This window comes from Pteronotus mesoamericanus, unplaced genomic scaffold (assembly GCF_021234165.1).
Source record: "Pteronotus mesoamericanus isolate MK-2021 breed Mesoamerican mustached bat unplaced genomic scaffold, CSHL_Meso_final contig_73, whole genome shotgun sequence".
NCBI lineage: Eukaryota > Metazoa > Chordata > Mammalia > Chiroptera > Mormoopidae > Pteronotus > Pteronotus mesoamericanus.
In genome coordinates, this window is record NW_026555245.1 from 29725381 (window position 1) to 29744211 (window position 18831).

The 18831-nt window shown below is 40.1% G+C and overlaps 1 protein-coding gene across 1 annotated transcript in view; it reads right to left on the minus strand.

Moving 5' to 3' along the window:
- ZDHHC21 (zinc finger DHHC-type palmitoyltransferase 21) overlaps nucleotides 1–783 on the minus strand; it is a 64576-nt gene extending 63793 nt beyond the window's left edge. Inside the window, exon 1 of the mRNA XM_054583285.1 lies at nucleotides 720–783. The gene's annotated coding sequence lies outside the window, so the exon portion shown is untranslated. The remainder of the gene's footprint in view (nucleotides 1–719) is intronic.
- Between the last annotated feature and the right edge of the window lie 18048 nt (nucleotides 784–18831).

Consider the following 18831-nt stretch of genomic DNA (forward strand, 5'->3'; position numbering starts at 1 on the left):
AGAGATACAGACATCGTCCACTGACTCACACGGGATCATAAAACGTGACCCAAATATAGCTTGAGAAAGACCACAACTTTGAATGGTCTCTCCAGTTAAATTCAGCGACCTGTTATAGCGAATGGTAACAAGTGCAAACTGCTGCCATTTATAAGCCAGTTTCTCAAAACCACTCTAGGATCTAAGGGACGGAGGCAGGAGGTCAATAAAGGAGTAAACTATCTCCTCCTGCTGTTCCTCTGCGGCCTCACACCAGCGATCTGGAAATGAATGAAAGGCTGTGGTAGCATAAATCCGATTTCACTGCGCGCAGGTCTCGGATTCGAGGTGCAAGAGGGATAAACACTAGTTCACAAGCGAGAAACTCAGGGCACAGGCTTAATAAATTTAAAAAAAAGAAGAAGAAGAAAGAAACCCTACGAAAAACGCATCGACGAGAGCAGAAACCCACTCACCACCAGTTAATGGGAGGAGCAGTTGGCGGGCCGCAGGAGCTCTGGCTGATGATGCTCTGAGGAAGGCCAGGCCAGAGGCGAGCAGGGCACCCAGAGGCGAGAAGGGGCTCTGCGTGGGTGTGGGAGGCAGGTGCAGGGAGGGGGCAGGGCGCGGGGCGGGAGCGCGGCCAGGTGAGGGTGGCGGGGCGCTGAGGGGCTGCGGGCAGGGACCAAGGAAGGGGGGGGGGGGGGGGCCGCGTCGTCCCCGCGCCTGTACACACTCACCAGCGCCGGCTGGCTCCCTTCTCGCCGCCGTCGCGCTCGCGGCCGCCAGCGACTCCTTCGGCTCCTCCTCCCTCTCCTCCTCCTCCTCCTCCTCCAGTACCTCCGCCGCCAAGGCAGTGCCGCGCTCCTTTTCCGCTTCCGGGAACCCGAGCGCCAGACCCGCACGGTGAGCAGCCGCCGGGTCGCGGAGTGACCGGCTGCCGCCGGCGCCGTCCCGCTTCGCGCCCTACAGCCACGATGGGAGCCGCCGAGGGCCGAAAGACCAGAAGTCGCGGCGCTGGCGGGAGGAGACGCGCCCAGACCTAAGCTGGCCCGAGGCCGGCCGGACCTCTTATCACCTGAACACTCGTACCTGAAGCACCTGGGCGCCTCTGCCCACCCCCTCCCATGCCGCCCTCCCAGCTCTGCCCGGGCCGACCTTCTCTTTGTCCCCACACCCTGACCGTCTCCCTCTCCCGCGAGACAGGATAGGAGCCTTACTTTAAGGATTGCACTTACCCTCTTTAAGGGAAGATGCTCAACCGGCCTCTTTCGTTCCGAATGTCCTGTGGTATCTTACATCAAAGTGCAGTCCGCAGCCTCGGCATCCTGTGGGAACTTGTTAGTAGTGCCGTCTTAGGCCTGCCGAATCAGTATCAGCATTTAACGCTGTCTCCAGGTCATTACTACCTGTGCACCTTAACGATTGAAAAGCACTGGACTCTAGCTAATGGTCTTGCCCGCTTCAGACCCTCTGTGTGACAAAAGCCAATGTTGCCCCAGCCAGCCAGATTGTTCCTATTCTCAGCAACCTAAACTCACACCCCAACAAGTTTTACTTGGAAATTTCAGGAGACATCCAAAGAAGTTGCCATCTTTCCCATCCTGCAACCAAGGAAAATATAAATGGACCCAATCTCCCAGTCTAAATCGATATCTTATCAAACACCAGTGTGACACTAACACCTCCTATCTCCTCCCTCACCTCAACTGAATAGTACTTAGGGAAGGTTAAACTGTTTGCAATAATCTGGAGGTAAATCTTTGTGCCTGCATGCCACAGGAGGTAATGTGTGGATGGAAGAGATATTGTCTGCTGCATAAAAATCTGAACTCCTTAAAGGATATTATTGAAAGCCCTTCACCAAGTGGTCCCTACCTCCCTCTCCAGTTTTAGCTCTAACTACTAACTTGGTTCATTTTCCCATCCAGAATGCCGTCCATCTTCTGCTCGGATGATCTTAATTCTGTCTAAACTTGAGAGTTACCTGAAATCCTGCCAGCCCCAGAGTTCATTCGCATCCCTGCACTTAATACACATTACATTGTAGCTTAATTTGGGCCCTTATGTTATGTTGTATTGTTAAGTATTGTTCAATGTGTTATGTCCTAGTTTCTGAATTGATTAAAAACACTTTAGGACCTTAGAGATCTAGTCAGTGGTTATCAAAGTGTTGTCCCACCCTACCAACATAAACATCACCTGGTAACATGTGAGAAGTTTCTTATTCTCCAGCTCCACCCTGGATCTACTGTATTAGAAACCTGAGGGGTGAATCCCAACTATCTATGTTTTAACAAAGCTTCCAAGAGATTCTAATGTACACTCAAGTTGTAGAATTACTAACCTAGTATATCGTCTCTACCTCCAAAAGAACTCAATGGTTGGCATCGGTTTGTCTATATACAAGTTTTATTGCCTTTCAGATTAAGAAATAAACTGCTCAATTCATGCATAGCTAGTTGGAAGGCTGTGACAATTACTTTTGAGAGAACTATCTTGGCTTTTCATAATGCATTTTATGTAGTAGGACGTTTGTAACTTAGTTTGTTTGAAAAGAAAGAAATAATACAAACAACTAGCCACTTTAGGGGAAGAGGAAATATGTTGAATTTTACCTACCATAGTCAGGTAACTGAGTTACAAAATGTTGCTCTCTTAACATATCCTTGTTGTACATAGTAATTTTGTGGCAAATAATCTCAACAGATGCCAAAAGAATTAGTGGGCAGGCACATGAACACACATAACAAGTGAAAGTGCACATATTTTTCATGCTTTTTTTCCATATGTTAATTTGTTTCTTTTCAGCCAAATCAATACCACAGAGAATTTTCTTCAAAAGGCATGGAAAGAGAGAAGTAGCAGGAAAAACATTCTGAAAATCATGAGCCTTTTTAGCATGGGAAGTTAAGAAGTATTATCAAGGACCTATCTATATCTATTCTTTATACTAAAGGTCAAGTCATCAAGTTCTATCATTCACGATAAACATGACTATTTGTACTGCAACCCATATACTTAGGGAGAAAGGGTGTCATGTAATCTTTTGGGGAGTTTTTCTATTTACTATAAGGAAGGAGAGAAGATATATGTCATGCACTATTTTTCCCCTCTACAAATGTCTACTTCATGGTGCCTGTGACTGATGGAAGCATGATTATTAATCAAACTAATACTTATCTGAGAACTGAAAAAAATAGACAAAGACAAGTACATGGCTACCACAGCCAACTTGGCTTGTCAACAAAGGCACAGGCAGGGCATTTATGTGGACAAACTCAGCCAACTCCTGTGCTTTTGTGCCATGACTGGGAAGGACTGGATTTTACTGCAATTTCCAAAAGTGAGTGCAAGTGCAGTCCAGAGTTTAATCAGTACTGGCTAATAGCCCTTGGCAGCTTTGGGTGGATGGTGTTCTCCACCTGCCCATCTGGGTATCATGCCCTAAGCACCCACATTTGATGCACATCCATGATATCTTGGTTGCTTATAGTCGTCTCCCTCATCTGTTTGAGTGGCAGAGTGCCCATTCCACAATAGTCTAATATTCTAATAGTTGTTTTTAACCTCTTTTGGATTACACTTCTTTTAGCATCTGAGGAAAGTGTGGGCCCTCTTCTTAACAGAGTATATACACACACGATTATGTAAATTTGTACATACATATTTATAGATGAAGTTTCACAAAGTGCTCCATCTTCACACATCTCCAGAGGACCACAATGAAGTCATGAATGGCAGCTTAAGAACCTGCCCTAGGACAGAGAGAGTAGATAAACTTTTTTTTCAAACATCAAGGATAACTCTTTCAAAAACAAAACAAAACTGTGTGCTTGGGAGAGAGAACAAAAGCAATGATAAACAGAGTTACAAAGTGCTGTGGGAGTCCAAAGAAGCAGGGTGATTCAGGAGCGGCTCTCTGCAGAAAAGTTCTTGCAGAAAAGTTCTACGTCAGGCAAGTGATAATGGGATTCTGATAAGGTCAAAGGATCCCTCCTGGATGAGGGAAAGTGTAAACAAAGGCCTGGAGACAGGAAAGTACAAAGGTCCATCTAGTGTGGTTCAAATGCAAATTATATGGAAAAGTAGAGAGGGGAATGAGAAGGTAAAACAGAAACAAACCATGATGAGGTTCAAACACAATGCTATTTTCAATGAGGAGCCATTAAGTTTTTGGAGGAGGGTAATCTAATCTGAAAAGACTATGAGCGAGGGCAGTGGCACCATTAAAAAGCACAGTGGCGGGCCTTTGGAAAAGTAATTAATATCCTAATTGGAACCTGTTAGTGAAGCCACAGGGCTTTACCTCAGCTTTTTAAGGTTGCTTGATATTTGCTCTAGAGATTTAAAAAAATTCATTTTTAGAGGGAGGGGAAGGGATAGAGGAGGAGAGTGAAAGAAACATTAATGTGTGAAAGAATATCGATCGGTTGCCTCTCGCAAGTGCCCCAGCTCGGGGACTGGGCCCACCATCCAGGCACATGCCCTGACTGGGAGTCAAACTGGTACCATTCTGCTTTGTGGGAGGACGTTCAACCAACTGAGCCATGCCAGTCAGGGCTCTAGAGATTTCTATTAACTTAAATAAAAATGAGCCTGAGATTCTTACAGTTGGTTAAGTACCAGTGGTAAAATGAAGTCTGGTAAATGATCAGGTGAGTTTAGAGTCCAGGATCCTAAAGAGTTAGAATCTGTTTGGAGTGGGAAGAATGACAATCAGCTTGGATTAAAAAGAGAAAAGAAGCCCTGCCATTAATTTGGGGCTGGGAGAATGAGCACAGATAGAGCCAGCTGCAAAGTTAATAGGAAACACTGTTTTCTGCCAAGGTCATGCAGTAGTTACATAAGACATTAACATAATGTCCCTCTCTTTGGCTGATTACTGACCAATGATGGCCTAGACCACTTGCTATTTTCATGTATTCCTAGGGAATCTCAATTTCTCAGCCTTCACCTCATGACAGCACCCAATTCCTAGTTAATTACCTCTTCTTAAATCCCACCCCCAAACAGCTAATCCAAACCTGATCTCTCCTTCCCTTAGATTATCTTCAAAATCCTTCAATGGGACCCCAAATTACAAAAGATGCCTTTTCCTCCTACTTTGCTAGTGGCTCGCCTTCAAAGAGGCTTCCCTGTTTGCAAGGCAATAAATTTTATGTTGTCAGGCTACAGGCTTGTTCCTGGTATTCCTTGACAGAAGGATCTTGTTTCTTTACCGGGAACACACCTGTAGCCTGGTTGTTAAGTTTTAACAACTCATCTGATAATGAAAGCCACCCATAGTCAGGATTCCCGGCCAAGGCTCTTCGGGAAAGAGGTCTCCCTTTCTGTGTCAATGGCACAGTGAAGTAGCTGCCATTCTCAGCCATGAGACTCGGCAGCTTCACTCTTCCAAAATGGGAGGAAGTGATGCTTTGGGGAGGTCACCCTACTCCCTCATCTTTTGGAGAAATTTGGATCAAATTATAAGAGAGTGTTTTTAAAAACTATTTTTGTAGCAACTTTATGGCATAAATATCTTTCAAAAAAAACTATATAACCAAAGACATATAACTTAAAGAGCAATATTTGACCCTTTGAGAGAAAAGTATAATTCTTTTATGTTCTATTCAGAACTCACTGACCTATTAAAGTTCAAAAATCATACATGTATAAATTTATCATAATGGTTTCTCACCACTTAAATACTGTGATGATATTTACATTTAAAACGTATTACTAAATGTGAAGTAAAATTCTTCCATGAAACAGAAATTTCCAGTTATAATATCAAAATGTCTTGTAGAAACTGCCCATGAGCAGATCAGTACAATTGTCAGGACTCACATTTGTATTCCTGAATGGCTAACAATCCATTTGTGAAAAGTACATAAGATTTTTAGCAATAAAAAGATCTTTAATTTTTAAAATAAATATGTATCTGGACTTTAAAAAACTATTTTTGTGAGTAGCAATTTTAGAAAACAATTTTAAGTAAGTGGAATTAACAGAGTTCCAAGAAAAAAGTAAAATGGGCCTAAAACCAGGACAAGTCCTGCCCTGGTACACTGTAAATAATGCATTAAAAATTGGACAATTTTCATGTTTGCAAACTGTTTTGATGAGTGAGATTTTCATTGAAATATTTTATTGTAATGAAAATAGCAAAAAGAAATGTGGGATACCTGGGTTTTTGCCAAGACAAGACCATAAAAACAGAGAAAGGGAAGACAAATTAAAATTGGGACCTTAAGGTAAGGAGCAAAGTACTAGTAGATTCAAGAGTCCAAATAGGAAGGTTATCTTTGCTATAAAGAAGAGGAAAGAAAGACATCAAAATAAACTCAAGATATAGAAAAGACTTAAATATAAGTCATGACACCATAAAAGTCCTAGAGGAAAACATAAGCAGGAACTTGTCAGATATCCCATGCAGCAATATCTTTGTCAATATCTCTCCTAGGGCAAGGGATGCAAAGGAAAGAATAAACAAACAGGACTGCATTAAATTAAAAGGCTTCTGCACAGCTAAAAAAAAAATCAGCAAAATGAAAAAGGAACCGACTGTGTAGGAAACCATATTTGCTAATAATATCTCAGACAAGGGTTTGATCTCCAAAATATATAAAGAATTCATACAACTCAACACCAGGAAGACAAGCAATCCAATTAAAAAATGGGTAAAGGATCTGAACAGACACTTCTCCAAGGAGGACATACAGAGGGCACATAGACATATGAAACAATGCTCAACATCCTTAACCATCAGAGAAATTCAAGTTAAAGCCACAATGAAATACCCATTCACACAGGTCAGAATAGCCATCATTAACAAGTCAACTAACAAGTGCTGGCAAGAATGTTGGGTAAAAGGAACCCTAGTACACTGTTGGCTGGAATGCAGACTGGTGTAGCCACTTTGGAAAACGATATGGAATTTCCTCAAAAAACTAAAGATGGAACTGCCTTTTGATCCAGCAATCCCACTGCTGAGATTATACACTAAGAATCCTGAAACACCCATTCAAAAGAACCTATGTACCCCAATGTTCATAGCAGCATTATTTACAGTAGCCAAGTACTGGATACAGCCTGAGTGCCCATCAGTCCTGTGGATCAAAAACTGTGGTACATATACACAATGGAATACTACACAGCAGAAGAAAAGAAGGAGTTCCTACTCCCGAAGACAGTATAGATAGAACTGGAGAGTATTGTGCTAAGTGAAATAAGCCAATCATGAAAGACAAATACTGTATGATCTCACCTGTAAGTGGAACCTAATGAACAAAACAAACAAACTAGCAAGATAGAACCAGAAAAATGGAAATAACAGACAAACTGATAGTGATCAGAGGAGAGGGAGAGAGGAAACAGGGGAAAGAGGGGGGAGAATCTAGTCAAGGAACATGTATAAAGGACGCATGGTAATGGACAACAGGGTGGGAATTGACTGAGGGAGCAGGGTGGGAGTGGGACAGGGGAGAGCAACAGGGGAAAAATTGGAACAACTCTAATTAAACAACAATAAAAAAGGAAGGAAGAAAGGATGGAAGGAAAGGAAAGGAAAGAAAGAAAAGAAAGAAAGAAAGAAAGAAAGAAAGAAAGAAAGAAAGAAAGAAAGAAAGAAAGAAAGAAAGAAAGAAAGAAAGAAAGAAAGAAAGAAAGAAAGAAAGAAAGAAAGAAAGAAAGAAAGAAAGAAAGAAAGAAAGAAAGAAAGAAAGAAAGAAAGAGAAAGAAAGAGAGAAAGAAAGAAAGAGAAAAGGGAAGGGAAGGGGAAGGGGAGGGGGAAGGGGAGGGGAAGGGGAGGAGGAAGGGGAGGGGGAAGGGGAGGGGGAAGGGGAGGGGGAAGGGGAGGGGAAAGGGAGGGGGAAGGGGAGGGGAAAGGGAGGGGGAAGGGGAGGGAAGGGGAGGGGAGGGGAGGGGAGAGAAGAAACAAGCAATAAAAGAGCCAGGTGACTAAGTAGGAGATTTTGAAAGGGTGAGGAGGGAAGCTGAGATTTAAAATTCAATGGCTTCCATCTCCATGTAGACAAAAATAACAGGAGGTGCTCAGCTCTCAGAAAGGAAGAGGAAAGAGGGGAGTGTTCAGCACCAGGAAAGGAGATAAAGAAGCTGAAAAAGCTCACACGGCTCCACGGAGATAATGTTGACTGGGGAATAAAATAATCTGAGCCCTTCAAGGAAAAGCCAGGTGTCAAAGATAATAAAAAACAGTATTTTCTGCTATAACATATGGCTCTAAAACACTTTGGAGAATTACCTTTTGTAGGTTTCCAAATATACTGATTCAACAGACCTGTTTTGGGCTCATGGTATCTATGTCTAATAGATGAAAAATCTAGGTCACTGGACATTTTCTTTTTTGACACTCTGAAGTGCCACAGCAGGAAGCCTTAGCCTTAGCTGGTAAAAATGTGGTTGGTTCACATGGGTGCAACAATAAAGAGTTATCTGAGAAAATTCCATGGGCAATGTAGGCTCAGAGTATCATGATACAGAACGGCATGGGGCAAGAAAACACATATTTGAGGAATTCAGTGGAAGCAATAGTGAAAAGCTGACCAACCACTTAGAATGCACTGACCACATTTGGGGTTTAATAAATACCTGTGGCTGCTTTGGATAGCAGCCAAACTCACAGACATGCATATAACACACACACACACACACACACACACACACACACAATTTCAGTTAATATCTTTGTCCTTTGCTCTCTCAGTCAAAGAGTAACTGTCACTGGAACTGCATTACAAAAACTAAAAATCACTCCCAAGCTCATACCTGTTTTATTGAGTGATCTCCTTATTCACTCCCTTTTCCTAGTCAACTTTTGCCTTGTGGAAAGAATGGGGACATATGACCTTACTGAACTATTCAGACAATAAAATAGGGTCTCTATTAGGTTTCGAAAGTCCTACACCCAGGAATCATCCCCACGCCCAGATTTGTGAAAATTAGTATTCTGAGAGACTCTTTTTGGAAGCAATTTGATCATGGTTATGCTGTCGTGCACCAAATGCCACAGGAATTACCAAACATCATCATGAAGTCTTTTATGGGCACACTGTAAATATTAAAAGAGCATGTTAAAATTACACCATGTGCAGCAGCAGCTGATGCTGTTTTATGGAGACGATATTAAAGAGTGGGCAGAAATGTCACACTACAACTCCCATGATCCCCATTTCTTACAGCTCCCCAGAAGCGTGACGCCAGGCCTCCATTTTAACTCTTTAATCACAGCAGGGAAGCATTCAACTGATTATTTCAACCAAAGCACCACATCATATCCTTTAAACCAAGTCTGTAGTTAACTCTGTAGAATGTTGACTCACCAATCAACTTTCTGCTGTAAAAGTGAAGACAGAAGGATTTTCTTTGAAGTTTCCTGGGGCAGAAAGTACATTTCACCTTTCCTATAGTTAAAACCTGTGTGTAGGAGTAGATCCTAGGAGCTGCATGACCAGTCTGTCTTCCTTAGACTCTGTGGAATGGACATCCTGCAAGATCTGCCTGCCCTGATTTGTAAATTCTACGCTTAGCTAACTGAAGACTTATTTGTGTTGTCCCATGAGTCTTGCTTGCTCCTGAAAGATCCTATTCATTAGTCCATCCTAATGTCTGAAACTTCCACCCCTGAACTTAAGAGAAAGAACTAGATTGAGAAGATACCTGTTAAAATGCAAATGACTAGATGATATTTTAGAAATATTGCTAATTTTCATAGCAGTAATAGTGATATCATTATCCTTACTATGTAGAAGAGTATCCTCATTCTTAGGAGATGCATGTTGAAGTATTAAGGGAGAAGGCTCATCATATCCATAATTTACTTTCAAATGGTTCAACAATACAAAAATATGTAGTGGGTACACATACACACATTCATAAAACTGAGAAATGAAGAAAATATGGCAAAATGTCAACAATTGTTGAATTAAGGTGACAACTATAGAAGTATTCATGGTACTATTTTACAAGCTTTTTGTGCTTTTAAAAATCTTCACGATGAAAAAAGTAGAAAAATGCAAATAGCTAAGCATACCAATAAATCAGTAATCCGGGTTGTGGAATCAAGAAAGCATTGCTGTGAGCATCCCCAAGTACGTTTTAAGCCCACTAATATTTGAGAGTTATTGAACTATAGTACTAAATGCTAATGGAGGAATAAGTGCAATAGGTTTGTGACAAAAACAGCAACTATTCTGGGGGAGAAAAATCAACTCAATTAAACACATGTATTTCCTCTGGGGGAAAGATGCAATTTTATTAGCTGGGCAAGAGTAATGTTACTTAGAAATCACGCGGAAGTGAAATTTGAAGAATTTAGAAGGGAGTTTTGGTGGAGGACAGCGGGAAGATCAACAGGGATTGGGAGAACAGCACCATGTTTTCCTCCTAGAAGAAATCTGAGCAAATGTTCAGAATTCCTGTGACCAGAATTCTTCAGTGACTTCCATCTCCTCATTATCTGGCCTGGTGGCAAAATCATCTGTGAAGCTTTAAAAATATATTGACTATTGCCTACCGTCCCCATCCCTACCTCCACCGTTTGGAACAGAATTTCTATATTTTAAGGGCTCATAGGTCATTTTAGGTTAAGAAGCAGTCATCTGTACAATGAAACCCAAACTCTCCAGCCAGCCAAATTATGTCTGCTCAAGGGCAGGAAACTGTCACAACCACCTTGGAACCCCAGCCGGTCAGCATAGTGCCTGACACTTAATAAGTTCTAAATAGATGTCAATTGAATGAATACATTGATGACCCAAATAGGTGAGTGGACAGGGAATAGAAGCTCTGGGCAACTGTAGATAATTGAATTTCCTGAAACGAAGGTGAGAGAGGGAAAAGGAGCTCAAGGGAAAGATCACAGGCAGAAAGGAGGAAAAGTAGAGGCCAAAGGAAATTCCACCTGCTTTGCAATTTTTCTTAGAGCTCTGCCTAGATTCATAATCTCCTTTTACAGACAAGAGGGAAAATGGGGGCATAGTCTCATGTTTGGGAGCCCCTTCAGTTATGGGTTCACACTGAGTTCTCAGGGTTCTGAAGAGCGCCAGGATATTTTTTTTCTTATGTTCAAAGGCACTGCAAAACCCCGTGGATCCCAGGGCCCCTGAAAAGGGACATTCTTTTAGTGTCTTAGTTGAGCTGGTATAAGATGTGGAATCTGTCTATCCATTTATGTTTTCACTTATTTCTTGTCTGAGGTTTAGACAGGATGCAGATTTCCTTTTAGTGACAGAATTATGACTTACAAAAAAAGTGCTTACTGGAAACTCTTGTTCTCTGGATATTGGACAAAAATAGGTGTTTCCCTTAGCTGGTAGGCAAGAGGAAGTTGTGATAATTTCTTTGAAAAATATTAACCCAAGTCCCCACCCACAGGTGGGTAACTGGTGATTGCTTCTTTTGGAGAAAAGGAGGAGGAACAAAACGTAATAAGAGGGAGGCAGGCAATAAAATGGAAATTTGAGCTCCCTCCCAGAAATGTGGGTGGATAAGTAGGACCTGGCATTGGAAAACTAGTATTACAGGAAAGTCTATTCCTTTGCTGAGGGTATTATTACTCACCCATTTCACCACTGCAAGCTCCTGAATGTGAACATTAGATTACACACGGTGAAGCAGACTCACTCACTGATGAGTATTTTAAATCCATCCTTGTTCCTAAAATGGAAACCTGACTTTCCTGAGTTCCAGTCAGAAGAGGTGTGTGCACATGATTTCCAAGATTTCTTCCAGTTCTACTGGCATCCATGCTTTCTCTCCAGTCTCATTTATCATACTGATATTGTTATGTTTGACTCATAGAAATCTGTGAGAAGTTCATGAAAATTCTGGACCCTCTCCCCTGAAGTATGTCCAAATACACAAATATTTGTGCAAATTTCAGGGGGTTCATGAGCCCCTCTGAAGCAACCAGTAGAAACCTATAGCATCCTAATCTGTTCAAAAACCTTCAAACACATTCTTTGTTTATTATTGATTTGAGAGAGAGAGAGAAGCATCGATTTGTTGTTCCACTTATTTATTGACTCTTGCATGTGCTCTGACCAGGGATCGAACCTGCAACCTCAGCATATTGGGACAATGCTCTATCCAACTGAGCTACCTGGCCAGGGCCCAAATACATTCTTAAAACCTCTTGGCTGCCATTCAAAACTCTCCACACTATATACACTACCTTCCTTCCAAGAACCACTCCCAAAATTCATTGATTTAGTTTATATATATTGAACATTTATTTCTTATAAAATATAAAAATTATACTGCTTATGCATTATTTCCATGTCTATGTATATCTGCAAACACATACATATTAAAATACAAATATATTATATATTTATACTATGTAAAATATTTAATAATATTAAAATAATACACTATATTATACATAAAACATTAAATTAGAAGCAAAGGGATAACAAAAATGTTTAATATACAAGACTTGCTGTTAAGGAGTTTATAATCTAGCAACAAAAGTAAAATAGGTAAAGAAGTAATGATAACATAAGTTAAAATGTGGCAAATGCAGTGATAGACACTCTGCTTGCCTACTCAATACCTGTGTTCTCTTTTTTCCTTGCTGGCAAAGATTTTGTTCCATTGTTTAATTTCCCTTAATATAACTGACTTTATTCAGCTCTTTAGAAGAGACACAAGTAGGAGAGAATCCATTCTTTCTTCCAAGGACATTGATGTGTGAATGGTGAAATGTGATGCCTGGAACTACGGCAGCCATATTGTGACTGAGGGGAGTTTTAGCAGGTGGAGGACACACAGCAGGACAGAGAAGAAAGATGGAAGAAACCCAAGTCATGGATGAAATGGTAGAATTTTTGACTTGACCATCAAGTAATCTAACTACCTTCCAGACTTCTTGTCAGTCAGTGAAATAATAAAATCCCTTTATAACATAATATATTCTGAGTTGTGTTTGCCGGTACTTGAGTTGAAAGTATCCTCACTGACATAAGTGCCTTAAGACAGGCATGGATAATGGGCTGTAGGAATCACAGAAGGAACTGACTAGTGAAGGAACCAAGTGATTAACCCTGGTTATACATGAATACCTATGTATGTGTATGAAGTTACACACACACACACACACACACACACGTATAGGTGTATATGTAAATACATTTATTTATATATATTTTATTTTTTCTATCTTAAGGCACTGCAGCATAGGAGTAAAGATATTTGACTCTGGAGTCATTCAGCTTCTGCTACTCCCTAGGAGTAATACTTTGGGTAGGTTATTTAATTTATATGATCCTCAGCATCCTCCTCTATAAAATAACACAGTATTCCTTACCTCATAGGATTTCACGAGGGTTAAATGGAATGATCTATATAAAGTTCTTAGCACAGTGCCTAAAACATGTATACATTCAGTATATGACATCTGTTGATATTGTTTCTTTTATGTAGACAAAAAAGTACTTCTTGAATGCCTACGATGTGCTGGACGCTTTCCTAGGCATTGGCTACAATGGTGAAAGAAACCCAATATAATTCCTGCTCTTACGCAGGTTACAGTTTGACCAATAATGAACCAAATAAAGGTATGATTATAACCTGAGATGAGTGCTGTGAAGTGAAGGGATATGGCACCATGAAATCATGTAATAGGTGAATCTGACCTTTTCTGGGGGTTAAGGAAGGCTTCACTGGGAAAGTGACTTTTGAGGCTCAGGTTGGGGAATCATCATCCTAGCTTTATAGAGACAAATATATTTAGTTACTTGTTCTTGGACTGTAAATTCTTAAAATCAGTAATTACATTCAGATAATCATATATTCATTTAATAGTATTCTTTGTATCCAGCATAACCACCAGGCTCATCAAAATCAAATATTTGGCAACAGAATAATGAGGTTCTCCTAGTCTCACCCGCTTTGTCCAAAAAAAAAATGGGTTTAAAATGTCTATTTTTATGAGATGAGAAATATAAAGCACTTGAACACATAGTAAGGGCTCAATAATTAGTAGCTGTGACTATTATTACTATCATTATTGATTTATAACTTCCATATCATCTCAGCTACTACAATGTAAGCTTTGGAATGGTGGGGAATGTGTCCTTATTTTTGATTATCCCAGAGTTCTCAGCACAGTGTCTTGTACAGGAGAAATTCTCTGTAAAAATTCAGATGATACAGAACATTCTTAATTAAGAATTGAGGTTAAAGAGACTATGTTATGTTAAAAAAAAAAACAACAACACACATTTCAAAGCTAATTTAATCATTCTCTGTAGGAAATACTTAATGCCAAATCGGTAGAATAGAGATTAAAAATGCATTAAAAAACCAAAAACATAAAAACAAGCTCAAATTCTGTGTGGTTAGAAAAATAACTGCAGAAAATTCAAATAGAGTATCATGCATGTAATTAAAAACTTATTGCATTTGTAGCCATCTGATATTTTTCCTCTTCAGTTATTTGCTCATTGGAATTTATTTTTATAGTATATTTTATTGATTATGCTATTTCTGTTGTCCCATCTATTTTTCTCCCCTTATTCTCCTCTGCCCTGCACCCTCCGTCCTACCAGCATTCCTCCTCGACTTAGTCCATGGGTCACACCTACAAGTTCTTTGGTTTCTGTATTTCCTACACTATTCTTAACCTCCCCCTTTCTATTTTGTACCTACCATTTATGCTTCTTATTCCCTGTACCTTTTCCCCACTTCTCCCACCCAGCTCATAACCGTCCATGAGCTCTCCATTTCTGTGATTCCGTTCTTGTTCTAGTTGTTTGCTTACTTTGTTTTTATTTTTGTCTTAAGTTCAGTTGTTGATGGTTGTGAGTTTGTTGTCATTTTACTGTTGATAGTTTTCATCTTCTTCTTTTTCTCGGATAAGTCCCTTTAACATTTCATATAATAAGGGCTTGATGATGATGAACTCCTTTAATTTTTCCTTGTCATAGTAGCACCTTATCTGCCCTTCCATTCTAAATTATAGTTTTGCTGGATAGAGTAATCTGGGTTGTAGGACCTTGCCTTTCATCACTTTGAGTACTTCTTTTGAGCCCCTTCTTGCCTACAAGGTTTCTTTGGAGAAATCAGCTGATAGTCTTACGGGAACTCCTTTGTAGGTAACTGTCTCCTTTTCTCTTGTTGGTTTTAAGATTCTTTCCTTATCTTTAATCCTGGGTAACTTAATTATGATGTGCCTTGGTGTGTGCTTCCTTGGGTCCAACTTCTTTGGGACTCTCTGAGCTTCCTGGATCTCCTGGAAGTCTATTTCCTTGGCCAGATTGGGGAAGTCCTCCTTCATTATTTTTTTAAAATAAGTTTTCACTTTCTTAATCCTCCTCTTCTCCTTCTGGCACCCCTATGATTCGGATGTTGGGACATTTAAAGTTGTCCCAGAGGTTTGTAAGCCTCTCCTCATTTTTTTGAATTCTTGTTTCTTCATTCTGTTTTGGTTGAATGTTTATTTCTTCCTTCTGCTCCAAGTCGTTGATTTGAGTCCCGGTTTCTTTCCCTTCACTGTTGGTTCCTTGTATATTTTTCTTTATTTCACTTTGCATAGCCTTCACTTTTTCCTCTATTTTGCTACCATACTCCACCATTTCTGTGAGAATCCTGATTACCAGCATTTTGAACTGTGCATTTGATAGGTTGGCTATCTCTTCATCACTTAGTTTTAATCGTTTCTGGATTCTTGATCTGTTCTTTCATTTGGGCCATATTTCTTTGTCTTGGTGTTCCTGTTACTTTGTAAGGGGTAGAGCCTTACAAAGGTATTCTTCAGGATGGAGCAACCCAGATCACTGAATTGTGGTGCTGTCTGTGGGGGAGGGGTCAGAGAGGAACGATACCACTTGCTCAGCTCTCACCCTGCTTTCAGTCACTTCCCCCGCTACCCACAAACAAATTGGGCCCATCTGGGGCTGATTCCAGGGTGGGTGTGTTTGTGTACATTCTGGGACCCCATGCATAGGTCTCTCCAACAAACTCTCCTGTGAGGCCGGGAGTTTCTCCTGCTGCCGCAAACCCCACCGATTTTGACAGCCAGAGGTTTTGAGGCCTTCTTTTCCCACATTGGAACCCTGTGCGGTGCTGTCTGTCTCAGTCCCCGGTTGTACCTCCCCACTTATCCTCACACGAATGCTGGACCGCCCGGTCTGCCAGCCACCATCCTGCTACGCGTCCTTGCTGCCCCGCTGCCCGTCTCTGCCCTCTTACCAGTTTGGATGAATGTTTCTTCTTTAACTCTTTGATTGTCAGACTCCATACGGTTCAATTTTCTGGCATTTCTGGGGTGTTTTTTTGTTTTTAAATTTGTTGCTGCCCTTTTCGTTGTGAAAGAGGCAAATGTATCTATTTACGCCTTCGTCTTGGCCAGAAGTCTTGACTGGTTTTCAAATTGCTTGTCTCCCCGCCATTAAAAGCAGGATCTTTTCTGAGTTGTTTCCTTGCTATATTCTAGCCCCTAGAGTTGTATCATACTCATAGCTGATGAACAAATAAATACCTGCTGAATAAAGGAACATAAACAAGAAAATCATACTGTATATTATTTATGGATGTGTATGCACCTTTGCCAAAAGATAAAAGGACATTGGGATTATAAACAGGAATCTTTTGGTTGGGGGTGTTGAGGAGTGAGAGGTCTGGGGATGGGAACTCAGCATGGTGATTGTAGGGGACTTTACTTATATGTGAAACTGTTTCTTTCTTTTACAAAATGCAAAAGATACACAAGAGGAGAAAATATTAAATATTCTGGTGGTAAGAATTTGAGCATTATGTTATTCTTTGCATTTTCCTGTCTTTTAAATATCTTAAAACATTTTTTTAGAAGTCTGAATGGAGTGAATTAACCCCTTATAATTTTACAAGATTTAAACCTCTCTGACATGACGGTAGTCATACATGGCCACCCAATTATTTTGAAGTGATCATTAGCAACCTTATTTTAATCAAGAGAAAACTGAGAGAGAGATGGATGAGAGGGCTTGCAGGGACCACCTCTTGAGTCAGGACCATGCTAAGGACCAGACCCAAGCATACTTTCTCTTTCAGGAGATAACATCAATGCCCTTCAAATATGAGAGCTAGACAGATAATAAGAAAGTAGCTTTGAGGCTTATAGTCATAAGACCTAGAAGAGTTAAATCTAAACTGATGGACAATTAATAAGCAAATAGTTTAACATAGATAGAAAATACACTCCAAATGACCTCAAGCAAGCTACTTAAACTTTCTTTTGATTCCTCACCTGAGGCTATGTCCACTGATTTTAGAGAGAGGAAGGGAGAAAGAGAGAGAAAACATAGAGAGAGGGAGAAAGAACGAGAGAGACAGAGACAGACACAGAGACATCGATTGGTTGCCAACTTGGAATCAAACCCGCAACCAAGGTATGTGCCCTGACCAGGAACTGAATTTGCAACCTTTTCGGTATATGGGATAGGGTTGCAACCAACTGAGCCACAAGGCCACGGTTGCTTTAAAAAGTTTAAAGCATATTTTCCTCACCTATCAAATAGGGTATTTACCCAACTCATAAGATTTTGGGAAGAACATATCATTTATGTATTTATGTATTACATAAATTGTATAATTTATTTAAATGACCCAGCACAGTTGGTTGGGCATCAACCCATAGGGCAAAACGTGACCAGTTAGATTTCCAGTCAGGGCATGAGCCCGGGTTGCTGGTTTGGTCCTTGATCGGTGCACATATGAGAAGCAATGGACCAATGTTTCTCACATTGATGTTTCTCTCCCTCTCTTTCTTCCTCCCTTCCCCCCTCTCTCTAAAATTAATTAATTAATTAATTTTACAGAACAACAACACGGTGTCTGGCATTTAATAGATGTTCAATATTTGTCTGTCTCTTCTAGTTTTCTTATGTTCCCAGGTATTATGTGGAACCATTGGAAAATGTCTTTTTTGTAAGATGGCTGAATATGGGCAATTTCATGAGTTTCATGCTTTCACTGCTATTACTCTATGAATGTAAGCTCTGATACCACTATCAGCTATCTCATCTTGAATTCACATGTGAGGGAAAGGCAGACCAGAGTTTAAATAAAACTGATAACTGTTTGGGGCTTGAGAGTCTGTTTGCATCAACAGATCAAAGGGATCTGCAAGTGTGTAAGACAGAGAAGGGTAGTCCAATTGGCAGAGATAGGTTTACATAATCAGGGTTAGGCAATTGCAAACTAGACAGCTGCTCAATAGCTTTTGGCACCAAAATATATTGACCAGCTGGGATATCATTAATGCTTAACAGTTCTATCCTTATGACAATATCTTGGTCAATTAAGTTGTCTTTGACCACCGAAGGGTATAATGTATTCTGATGTAAATGCCACATGTGTATCTGTGTAGCACATATTCTATTATATTGATGTGTTATGGAATATACACTAAATATAAATGCATTCACTTCTTCAGATCACCAGGACAGTGTGATTAAAGAATAGAATTTAAATATGCAATGATTTTTTTTTTTAGAAAACAATCATTAGGAAACATGTTTTATGTGTATACTGAAAACAAAGGGATCCAAATAATTAAAATAATTTCTAAGGTAGATTTTTAAAGAATGATTATAGAAAAAAATATGGCTATAGAAAGCCATTTCTGCATAATATGTGCATATAAATAAATACAGAAGGACAAATACAATCACAGAAAAGAGTGATTAAAGGACTTTCACAGATAGGTGTTTGAAGGGTCAGAAAATGCACTTGGGCTATTGTCATTAGACTCTGAAGCCATTTCCAAAATATTTCTAGCTAGGTAATCTCCAGATAGTGTGTTTAAACTATGAACAGACAAAACAAATAAAAATAAAATATAAGACAATTGAATGTCATGACATT